At 39.3% G+C, this 10,988-nt stretch overlaps 1 protein-coding gene and 4 non-coding genes across 11 annotated transcripts in view; all 5 read left to right on the forward strand.

Moving 5' to 3' along the window:
* Positions 1-10,988, forward strand: part of LOC124216388 (protein artichoke) — a 268,737-nt gene that overhangs the window by 215,683 nt on the left and 42,066 nt on the right. The gene's annotated exons all lie outside the window — the stretch shown is intronic.
* Positions 7,047-7,165, forward strand: LOC124218405 (5S ribosomal RNA). Its single transcript, XR_006883092.1, has one exon. It is a non-coding gene; the product is annotated as a 5S ribosomal RNA (ribosomal RNA).
* Positions 7,510-7,628, forward strand: LOC124218401 (5S ribosomal RNA). Its single transcript, XR_006883087.1, has one exon. It is a non-coding gene; the product is annotated as a 5S ribosomal RNA (ribosomal RNA).
* LOC124218400 (5S ribosomal RNA) lies at positions 7,981-8,099 on the forward strand. Its single transcript, XR_006883086.1, has one exon. It is a non-coding gene; the product is annotated as a 5S ribosomal RNA (ribosomal RNA).
* LOC124218397 (5S ribosomal RNA) lies at positions 8,450-8,568 on the forward strand. The gene has a single exon (XR_006883085.1). It is a non-coding gene; the product is annotated as a 5S ribosomal RNA (ribosomal RNA).

Below are 10,988 nucleotides of genomic sequence, written 5' to 3' on the forward strand. Positions count from 1 at the left end.
GCATCCGCCCTGCTGCTACAGACACGTACCTACATACGTGATACATGGATACACACATGTACGTTAATACGCGTATGCAAGCTGGCCCGCAACCGTCGCATAGCAGGAAAGTAAACCGCACCTTCGAGTCGCCCTGTCCCTCAACTCCGCGCACGTACATTCGGGGACAATGAATCTGAGAGGGCTAAGTTTTTCCACTAGACAGTTATGTTGGCAACGCAGAGAAACCTGCAGCGCCACAGTCGGCCGAGCGCGAAACAAACTCAATCTCAATAAACGTAACATAACCCATGACCGTCGAATCTAACCTTAAAATACCGCGGTGATAATGATTTGTTAGATTGACACATATTCTAAGGTTAGATTCAACGGTCATGGGTTATGTTGTTGGAAAATGAGGTTTGGGGTAACATGAATAATTGTTTTTAACACTTTATTTATTCTCTAGGGTTACTAATAAATGATATTTTTTTTCTTCTCATTAGCTGATTGCTTCTTTACACTGAGATTACTTTCACAGATTTTCGATTACTTTTACAGGTGCTTTCTTCTGCTCTCTTCTTCTTTTTCCCTTTCTCACCTTTCTCGTTGCGCGCGCAGCCTTTTCACACCCATACGCACACATCGTACAGTTGAGATCGATGTAGTATACAAAATTACGCATATTTCAACACGTAACATAACCCATGACCGTCGAATCTAACCTTAGAATACCGCGGGGATAATGATTTGTTGGATTGACACGTATTCTAAGGTTAGATTCGACGGTCATGGGTTATGTTACGTTTGTTGAGATTGAGTTAATTTCGCGCTCGGCCTACTATGGCGCTGTAGGTTTCCCTGTGTTGCCAACTGTCAAGTGTAAAAAATGAGCCGTCTCATAGTCAGATTCATTGTCCCCGAGTCTACCTTTACACGTTTTCGCGAATCGTGCCACAATCCTTAGACTCAACCAGCATTGCCGACCCTGAAGAAATTAGAGTCCGTTCAAGGAAAACAGAACAGTTGTTTTCTTATTAAGAAATATAGTCGTTTAGGCCGGGATCTAAAAAAAATCTGAAGATCTGTGGCGAAATCTCTGAATATGGGCTGTGAAATCGAAACAACAGACTAAAAATGAGACTAATTGTGAGGTTACTGAGAAAATATGCATCAATTACATATTAATTTATTTCACAAATTGGTGGTCCTAAATATTAGAAATAAAAACATATTATACAAGTAGAAGTTCCTAATATAACTGTACTTATTGTTAGTAAAATATATTATTTATTCCTGTATCTACTGAGTTTCAGTACCGTCAAACATCACTCTTGAAAATGAGAAATATAAAGAATTATTCTGGCGCCATTAAGACATCTGAAGAATTATTGCGGTGCCACCTAAATGAGAAATCTAAAGAATTGTTTTGGCGCCATTTAAAGAAATATGCGTCTGATAGGTTGGCAACGCTGGAATCAGCAGCGAGGTCCATTAACCCACATAACCTGGAAACCGGAGGCTGAAGTCTTTGGGGCTCAGCTTGCCACCCAGCTAGCCAAATGACTCATAATTTTAATCGCTCTGAGGAAAAACTAGAGTGCGAAATTAAAAGACCGTGCCTGCTTGGAGAAAATATTTTGTGCCTGAAACAGCAAAGGTGAAAATGATAACGATTATTGTCGTCATGATCAATTTACAGCTGTCGATGAAATGAAACGTTGTTTTCCTTTTCAAACGGGAACATGACCTTCATGATGATGCAGCGAATATTGACAATAACAATTTTTTGCATATCTTCAACTCATTGAATCACGCTGAAAAAGTTCACCAGAGATATTCCCGATTCACACAAATTTCTGTCGCGTTATTTTTTTTTTTTTTGTATTCCCGTCATAAAAAAAAAATTATACCTGAGCCATTTCTTGCAATAGCATTTTAAGCGTACACTGAAATAAAAATAGTTGGATACAAGATAATATTTATTCGAATTCTCCTTAGTATAAAATTTATCCACTTGAAAAATTGTACGACTGTTGCGATAAAAATAATTCTGTTGTGAATAAACTTTTCTTATTAGACGTTAATAACGATTTGAAATAATTAAATGTCCGCTAAGATTTGTTGGAATAAATGTTCTCTCGGATTCAACAATTCTTTTCTTTCAGTACAGTCCCAACTCCGAAATATTTAGCCAGTGATTTTCTGTGAAAGAATTTCAACGTTGATTGTACAACTTCCGGAAACTCGGCACCGGCCAAAGCACCAAGAAAAGTTCAAAATTGCGTGCTTCTTCTACCGAGGTAGAGCATTGTAACAGATACCAGAGAACTATGTATACCAGATCCACGTCACTCAGGTGGTTGCAATTTCCGCAAAATACAATTTCCGGATTTGCTGAACCGGGCGCAGAGTTTCTCGGCTTTTTCTCTGGCAAATAAAACTCGTTATTGGGTCTTGCACTGTACCAACCTCTAGACGGCCACCTAATTGTATCGCGTCATCTGCACGGTGCGCTCCAGCTCAATTCCGAACACCATAAAACAGTCGGTAGTATAGTTTTCTGCGACGAAGACGCGCAGTTGGCAAAGCAAATCTGTATTATATATGTCGTGTTGATTGAAATGTTGAAAAACACGATGAAAACGGGTTTAACAAGGTGAAATCCGCCTCACCGTAATCCCTTGGGCTCAGCTTTAATCCGACGGTCAAACAAGTGGGACACAGAAAACACTTTACAAACAGCTAAAAAAAATATTAATAAAGCTCACTGAGTCTGAAGGTGTACCCAGCACTCGGGATTACGTGCAGGAACCAGAAATCAAGTAAGGAGGATATTTTTAATTCTCCCTGAGTAGTGCTTGGAAGACGAATACTTCAGAGCACTTGAACGTTATGTGTCAACCGAAATCACAGGATAAAAATAATTATTTAAGTATAACATTTTTTTTCTTCAATTTACCACGTTTTTAAAACGGACTAAAAAGTATTAAATAATGTTATAAAACGAAAAACGTAGGTTGATAAGATCTGTTTGATGAGTTTTCTCAACGACAGCTACTTTCTACACTCCTTAGTATTATCTATCGCATGCGCCTCACGTTTTTCGTTTTATAACGTTATTTAATACTTTTTATTCTGTTTTTCTCTCGCATTTCGACCAGCTGACCATCCAAATATATACATATATATATACATATGTTTGAAATCAGTTGCAAAATTTGTACCGAACATAATTTAATATTGCATTGTCATCGAGTTTTGAGAGTTATATTTAAAGTTTCAAGTATCCAGCTTATCGAGAAGTTAGTTTCAAATCGATTGCAAAATCTTTACCGAACAGACAAGCAAACGACAAGAAACAGACAGACAAGAAAGCGAGTTAATAAAAGCGTGACAAATCGTACCGATATTTACGTCAAACTTTGTATTTGAACGTCTTTATACGAAGATCAATCGAATTCGGATATATATGATACGTGCTCTTTATATACGCACCTTTTCGACTCGTGACACAAATCAGGCAACGGCACTTTGCTCGGTGAAGAATTTTTACATAAATAAAATGGGCTGGAATAAGAAATTTAGTAAACAAGCATTGGCCATTTAGGAGCCTTATGAGGCATCTCTCCCACCACAGCTGTTAGGGGGCTTATGGGGCCTTTGGACCCCCGTAGAATTACCAGTTACCTCCCAGCAACAAACGTCTACGGACACCAAACTACCTCACCCGTTTTTATTATTATATAACATAAAAAAATACTTTTTGTCGAACCATTCCCTTTCAGCCACCCTCGTTTACGGAAATCCTACCATTCATCCCGTTTTTACCGCCTTCATCATCTTAAATAAAACTCTTTGTTAAACAATTTCCACACAAATTCGACCCACAGTTTCTTTCATCATCCTTCAAATTTGGGGTTGGCATATATTCTTTCAAACACGAAATATCTCGGTAATTTGTAAAGTAACAGGCAGCTATCACGAAATAGAACAATTTATTTCGTTGTACGGCCAGAAAAACCGTTTTTATGTAAGCATTTTTATAGGAAATAAAAAGAATAAAATGGATTATAAACTAAAAACTATATTATTTTATAAACAATTGGTACAGACCCAATTGAATTTCTATGGGTTGTGTAAAAATAATTGATTTGTTATACGACCTATCGCTTTACGGCCAAGTTTTGCGAAACGTATCTAGGACGTAAAGCGAAGTATGGGTGTACTTGGTTCACTTCACCCTCAGATTGTCGATAAGCGGATAACAAATCTTCGCCGCGAGGCTGCGGATTACGTATAACTTACACTTGAGAATGTCGATACCTAATTATATTCCTACATGAATGCATTTATATGAGCAGATGGAATTTACGGTAAGTCAACTCTGACCTTCGATCAGACGTCTCGCGATTATTTTAAGGATTTTAGAATTAATTGAAGAGTTCACGATTTCTCGAGTACCTGTTTAATATTTTCATCGAGTGTCGGTTGAAGAATTTGAATTATTAGTATTATAGAAGACATTCTGCCACGGATTGTTCCACCGTAGTCTTAAACTGACGTCACACCGTTACAAGTAACTTACATATAACACTTTAAGCTTAGACGAAATAATAATTTTCTTCGACTTTAAACTCAAATAACTTCACTCGCGACGACGCGATAAACGACTTGCTTTGATTCCAAGCTGCTCCACACGATCTATAACAAATTTTCTTTGACTAGCTTCACATGACCTTCAATTGGAACGTGCTTAAATTTAGCTTCAGTTATGATGGTAAACCAATAACGCAAGTGATCAGTGCAAAGTGTTCGTGCCAAACTGCTTGTCTGGCATTCACAGAGTTTCACCAACCATGCAAGCATAGAGTTGATGAAATAATCGAACTGCCGAAGCTCACATAAGTAGGTACACCGGTACCATCAAACCGCAAAGGATCCATAAGTCATATTAGAAGAGGTGGAAGACGTGACCACAGTGTAAATATCCGACACTCTATCGTAGTAGGTATAAGGGCTTGACTCTGACAACTCCAAGGCCCTTTATCCTCTCTTAACAACAATTACGAGACGGGGTTCTCCGTGTAATTTTTATGCCACGGTCGTATCACCTTGCGGATAATTTGACGACCGGGCTACCGTTTGTCGGTGGCATCCAAGTCACCCTGCTTATACGCCAAACTTTCTTATTCGCGAAGGATACAAATTTTTCTAACTTTATAACGATCTCCTTCTCCGTTAGGTACTGGTTGCATCAAACAAAAACTTTTCCCAACTTTTCTCGACGAAGTATAACGGAAGCAATCCCTCCACTTTACCATATTCCGGGACATGTCTACCTTATTCTTTCACCTTCTCAAAAGTAAGAAAAGTCGTTCGATGTAATAAGTACGGGTTCTCAGTTTACTCCAAGTAAGACCTCCCGTGAAGTCCGTAACACTTGCCGTCCATAACTAGCGGAAATTGGTCTCAGTCATTCTCGCAATCTCATTACTGTTAGTAATGACTTATATGTTCGTTTGTTCTTTCTACCGAAGCTTTGATTCCACTCCGCCAATTACCACTGAACAAATTTCAACGGGACCCAGAACCTGGTGTGTAAGCACTTTGTGTAAGTATTGATGTGGCTTAAAAGGAACCATCCATTTCGGGGAATTGGATTTTCTGTTCCACTGTCCTTTCTACCGGCCACTTTTTCAAACGGAAACCCAAAGATATATTGTCTACAGAGGAACTCACGGACACCGACACCCGCATTACCTACATATATATGTAGCATCCTTCAACATCCAAAATAACGAAACGACAATTTTTGACATCAACTTGCTTAGATGTGTGGTCATTTCTGTACCTCAATTCTGTAACACTCTCCAATAAGTACCTAATCCAATCGCGTTGAATCAGAACAACATTTCCATTAGCGTAGGAAACGTGAATAAAAGTAGATATATATATACAATTAGAAAATTTAGTTGCATGAAGAGCAATTTCATATCTTTGCATTTTTGGTTATTTCTAATATATTATCTATAAATTTATTTAGTAAAACCGATTGATTCGGATTCTAGGCCCTTTAAACTTTTTATTTACGAATTTTGAAGTATCCCTCGGTTATATATGTTTATAATATGGCAACAAGTTGAATACAGAATTGTTTCGAAAAAAATTTATCTGTATCAAATTCAGTCGCCCCTTCGAACCCCAAACTGACAGGTCCTTATTTATAGTCTTCGGCACGGTTATTTTAGCAATTACATCTGCCGGCAAGGTGTGATTTTACTATTTCTACCTGTGATCTGGTTGTTTACGGACCAGTTATGGTTTTCAATTATACACCTGTTACGGTGGTACTGCGAATTGAAAAAAATTCGAGTATATTTCGAAGACTTCAAGAACCTAAGTAAACTGCTGTATGAGTCTCATCTTTGTTTTTTTTTTTCTTTTTTTTGTGTGAAAGTTGGGGTAATGTCAAAAAAACTTTGGTAAACTTTGAAGTACATTACTCTTGAATATCATACTTCAATCGTAACTCTGTAATCCCATTTTCTAAAATAAGAGCCTGTAGTCCGATATAGTTGAATGTGCGTAATTCAGCGAAAAACATACTTCGATGGCGTTCACTTCGAAAAATTGAATTATATCAGCATTTGAAAATCAATAATATCGCTTATAGAGGATTCATTTTGACGAAAAACACTACGCGAAAGTACTTTTACTGTGAATATTCATTTTATTACAGTGAAAAAACGCAAAAATTTACAAAATACAGGATATTGAAATGTTCAGGTGACCCAGTCTTTGCAGTATTGCGTGTTATACTTTCGGTATTTGACTTCGTGCGTGACCTCTCTGTTATCGACTACCTCTTCGGACATTTCGCCGTGAAATAAGTCATAAGAAAGTTTGCGTGAAAAGTAGAGCACCTTTCCTCCATCTTTCTCACAATCAGTCACATTTTCAACTTCCCGTTTCTCTGTTTCTTTTTCCAACCCAGGAATTGGCTAGCAATAAGTTTACAGATTTGTTCGACTTTTGACGTTAGATAATAAAGATTCTTTCCATTCGGCAACGGCCATACCACGTTGAAAGCACCGGTTCTCGTCCGATCACCGAAGTCAAGCAACATTGGGCGCGGTCAGTACTTGGATGGGTGACCGCTTGGGAACACCGCGTGCTGTTGGCATCTTCTTTTTTTCTTGAAAACGATTCAAAGAAGTTTGCAGTTTCGGACGGTCTTTCTTAAAGTGTCTTACCGTCATTTCACTTACTGGCAGTTTTTTTCTTAGATATTTACTAGGTGTGAAGTTAGTGCGAGTCAGCGGCTCCAAAAAATGTCTAGAATTTCACACATTGACAGTTCTCACTTCCACGTAATGCTACTGCCCATCATTTTGTCCGCAAATACTGTGTCAATCAACTGAGACACATCTCGAGATCCTGACACGCCGAAATTCTCCCAACCTATGCACTTGCACTCTGCAGATTTGTTCGACTTCCGACATGAAATAATAAAGATTCATATCCATCGTCAACGGCCATACCACGTTGAAAGCACCGGTTCTCGTCCGATCACCGAAGTTAAGCAACATTGGGCGCGGTCAGTACTTGGATGGGTGACCGCTTGGGAACACCGCGTGCCGTTGGCATCTTTTTTTTCTTGAAAACATTTCAAAGAAGTTTGTATATTTTAATGGTTTTTCCAATGAGTCTTTCCGCGGTTTCACTTCCTGATAGTTTTTTTTCTCATTTTCAGAGATTCACTGGGTGTCAGATTGGTGTAAGTCAGTGCATCAGCAAAAGCTCTGAAATTTCACACACTGACGGTTCTCACTCCCGCGTAATCTTGCTGCGCGTCATTATGTCTGTAAGCACTCCATCACTCAATGCAGAGACATCCTAATTCCTGAAACACCGAATTCTCCTCAGCCTACATGTTTACAAATCCTACTGTATATTTGTTTGACTTTCGAGATAAGATTATAGAGATTTGTATCCATCGGCAACGGCCATACCACGTTGAAAGCACCGGTTCTCGTCCGATCACCGAAGTTAAGCAACGTTGGGCGCGGTCAGTACTTGGATGGGTGACCGCTTGGGAACACCGCGTGCCGTTGGCATCTTTTTTTTTCTTGAAAACGATTCAAAGAAGTTTGCATATTTTGATGGTTTTAACAATGATTGTTTTCGCGATTTTACCTACTGGTAGTTTTTTTCTTCTTGTTAGACATTCACTGGGTGTCAAATTGGTCTAAGTCAGTGGATCAGAAAAAGCTCTGAAATTTCACACGTTGACGGTTCTCACTTCCGCGTAATCTTGCTGCGCATCATTTTGTCCGCAAGCACTGAGTCAATCAATTGAGAGACATCTCTAGATCCTGACACGCCGAAATTCTTCCAACCTACGCGCTTGCAAACCCTACAGATTTGTTTGACTTTCAAGATGAGATGATAGAGATTCCTTTCCATCGGCAACGGCCATACCACGTTGAAAGCACCGGTTCTCGTCCGATCACCGAAGTTAAGCAACGTTGGGCGCGGTCAGTACTTGGATGGGTGACCGCTTGGGAACACCGCGTGCCGTTGGCATCTTTTTTTTTCCCAAAAGCTCTCTAGAATTTGCTTACTTCCAATGTTTTCCTTGTTGGTGTGCAGTTTTTTTTAGGGGGTCTGAGGGGGAGGAGGGGGGAGTCACGAGGTTTCGTCACATAACGCTCTTTATTACTTTTTTTCGGCTTTTCTCAAGAATTATGAGTTTTCGATCTTTAATTTCGTGCATACACAGGCATATTTCTTTGTAACTCTCCATTTCTCTGCATTCAAAGAAAAAAGGAAGTTATGTAATCACCCCGAAGACCTAGACATTTCAAGTTTTGGCGAATAACCTCCGACCATTTCGGATGGACGATTGTGTGGGTGTGTATGAATGTATGTATTATGTGCGACAAACTGTTTTGTCCGATGGTATATCGAGAACGATATACCAGTGATTTCAATGATTTTCATTTCAATTGACGCAGCTTTTTCAAACTCAGAACCTATTAGATTTTAGCTCTAATCGGTTCAGTACTTTTTGCATTATTTAAATAACAACATCCAAAAATGAAATGAAATGATATCTTGAGTATGTATGAATGGATTCGTATGAAAATTGGTACCACAGGATTTTTGGGTAGTTGATCACGAATATAAAGTCAGATTTGCAATATTTGAATGTGGCGTATGCGATGTCAGATTTGTGAAATCTAATATGGTGGAAAAAATTTGAAATCATTTAGATCTTGGGAGAAATAGGTAGGTGGAGCTTTTCTGAGACAGATCAATCCAAGGTCACACTTCGAAAATTCATAATCGTGAATCCATTATAGCGGTTCAGAATAAAAAAAATTATGAGGTTCGAGGGTTGATTTACATCTACCCTAAAGCCGTTTGTTACGGAAGTTATTGACTAAAGAAAAATCTCGATGTGTTATTAAAATCAGTGCAAAAAACACCCGTAACTTTGAAACCATTAAATAACTTACTAAAAAAGAGCCGCAAGGACAGTTTCACATACAATACACACTCTGTATTACTGTCGAAATATACCAACATCGTCTGTCATCTGAGTCGGTGAAGGCTCACGTACGACTAATTTCCTTCTGCATATTAAGGCTAACAGTTGGATCTTGGCGTCCGCGCCATTAACTTGATAAATACTCTACGTGCAGCTATCTCCTTATAAGATTGATGGAATGTACCGATTTCAAATGATCACCTCCCAAGCGTTTCAGCGCTTCGCTGAACGCCTGAATCGTTCCGACGCTACGCGACGCGTCCCGCATTCACTGACTTGCGAATAACGATTCGCTACTCGCTCAAGTATCTATAATAATTCTCAGTATTTTTCACTTAATCCAAAACTGGGAGACAAACATCGTCGAAATTGTTCTCTACTTCAACTTCAAGTTGAACAAAATTTCATATTCAACCCTGAAAAAGCACATCTCTTCGAAATGCAATGTACATCTGATATCGAAAACTTCGTTTTTCAGTTGTTCACCTCACTTGTAGTTACTTATGAATTGACTTGAATCAAGGTCATGCAGCACTCCTACCTTTGCCGACGGAGCATCTTTTATTTACGAAATTACAGTAATTCCTATTAATTCCTCGTCTAGCGACCTCAATATTTTATGAAAACAGTCTCACAATGGCTCATTTTACTCCGCATTCTGTCCGGAATTGAGCAAAGTATCTCAGGTACGCATTTTTTTGCCCCTGAAATGCAAGAAATGTAAGAATAGTAAAGAATCTGCACATTTTTTTAAACGATTTTTAGGATATGACTAACTTTCTCGAATTGTTTTATAAAAGAGCGACGTACCGTCGAAATTTGAACCCTTGCCGTTCGTTTGTTCATTTAATATATGAAGAAAAGGGGTTAGTTTGCTCGGTCGGTAAAGGTAGAAGTACTACGTAACCTTGACTCACTGCCGAGAGTCTCGTGACGGACAATTCGAGGACTAAATAGGTGTAATCGTTCTCGCATGCATTACCCCGTGAGTAAGGGTGCTTTGCTTGGGTTCGGGTCGAGACTTGGGATGACGGAGGTTACACATTGGCCGCGTTTGCCCGAGACGTTTGCCAAGGTTAGCTTAACCGAATGAGCACCAATCGAGCTAATCTCCCCATCTTATGGTTGTCGAGTAACCTGAGCTGATAACTAACCTCGCCCTCTCTCGCGCCCTTATCCTATCACCTCAGCCTGCCACCTAACCTCGAGACGGAATCCGCGTTACAGTTTCGGCCTAACTGTGAACCCGACATTCCCTTACGCGGAATACAAACTCGATCTTCGTTGTTTGCGTGAATCCCAGAGTCCACGCAACGCGCAATTATCGGTTACGTGCCTGCTAGTCCTCCTCTGCAAACCTCGAATTATCTTAAACAGTGGTGATGTCTGGTTCTGTTAGAGAACGGGAATCTTCTAGTATCATTCTGAAATTCGTACAGGTTTGTCACGCTCA

Source organism: Neodiprion pinetum, chromosome 4 (genome assembly GCF_021155775.2).
Source record: "Neodiprion pinetum isolate iyNeoPine1 chromosome 4, iyNeoPine1.2, whole genome shotgun sequence".
NCBI classification, from domain to species: Eukaryota; Metazoa; Arthropoda; class Insecta; order Hymenoptera; family Diprionidae; genus Neodiprion; species Neodiprion pinetum.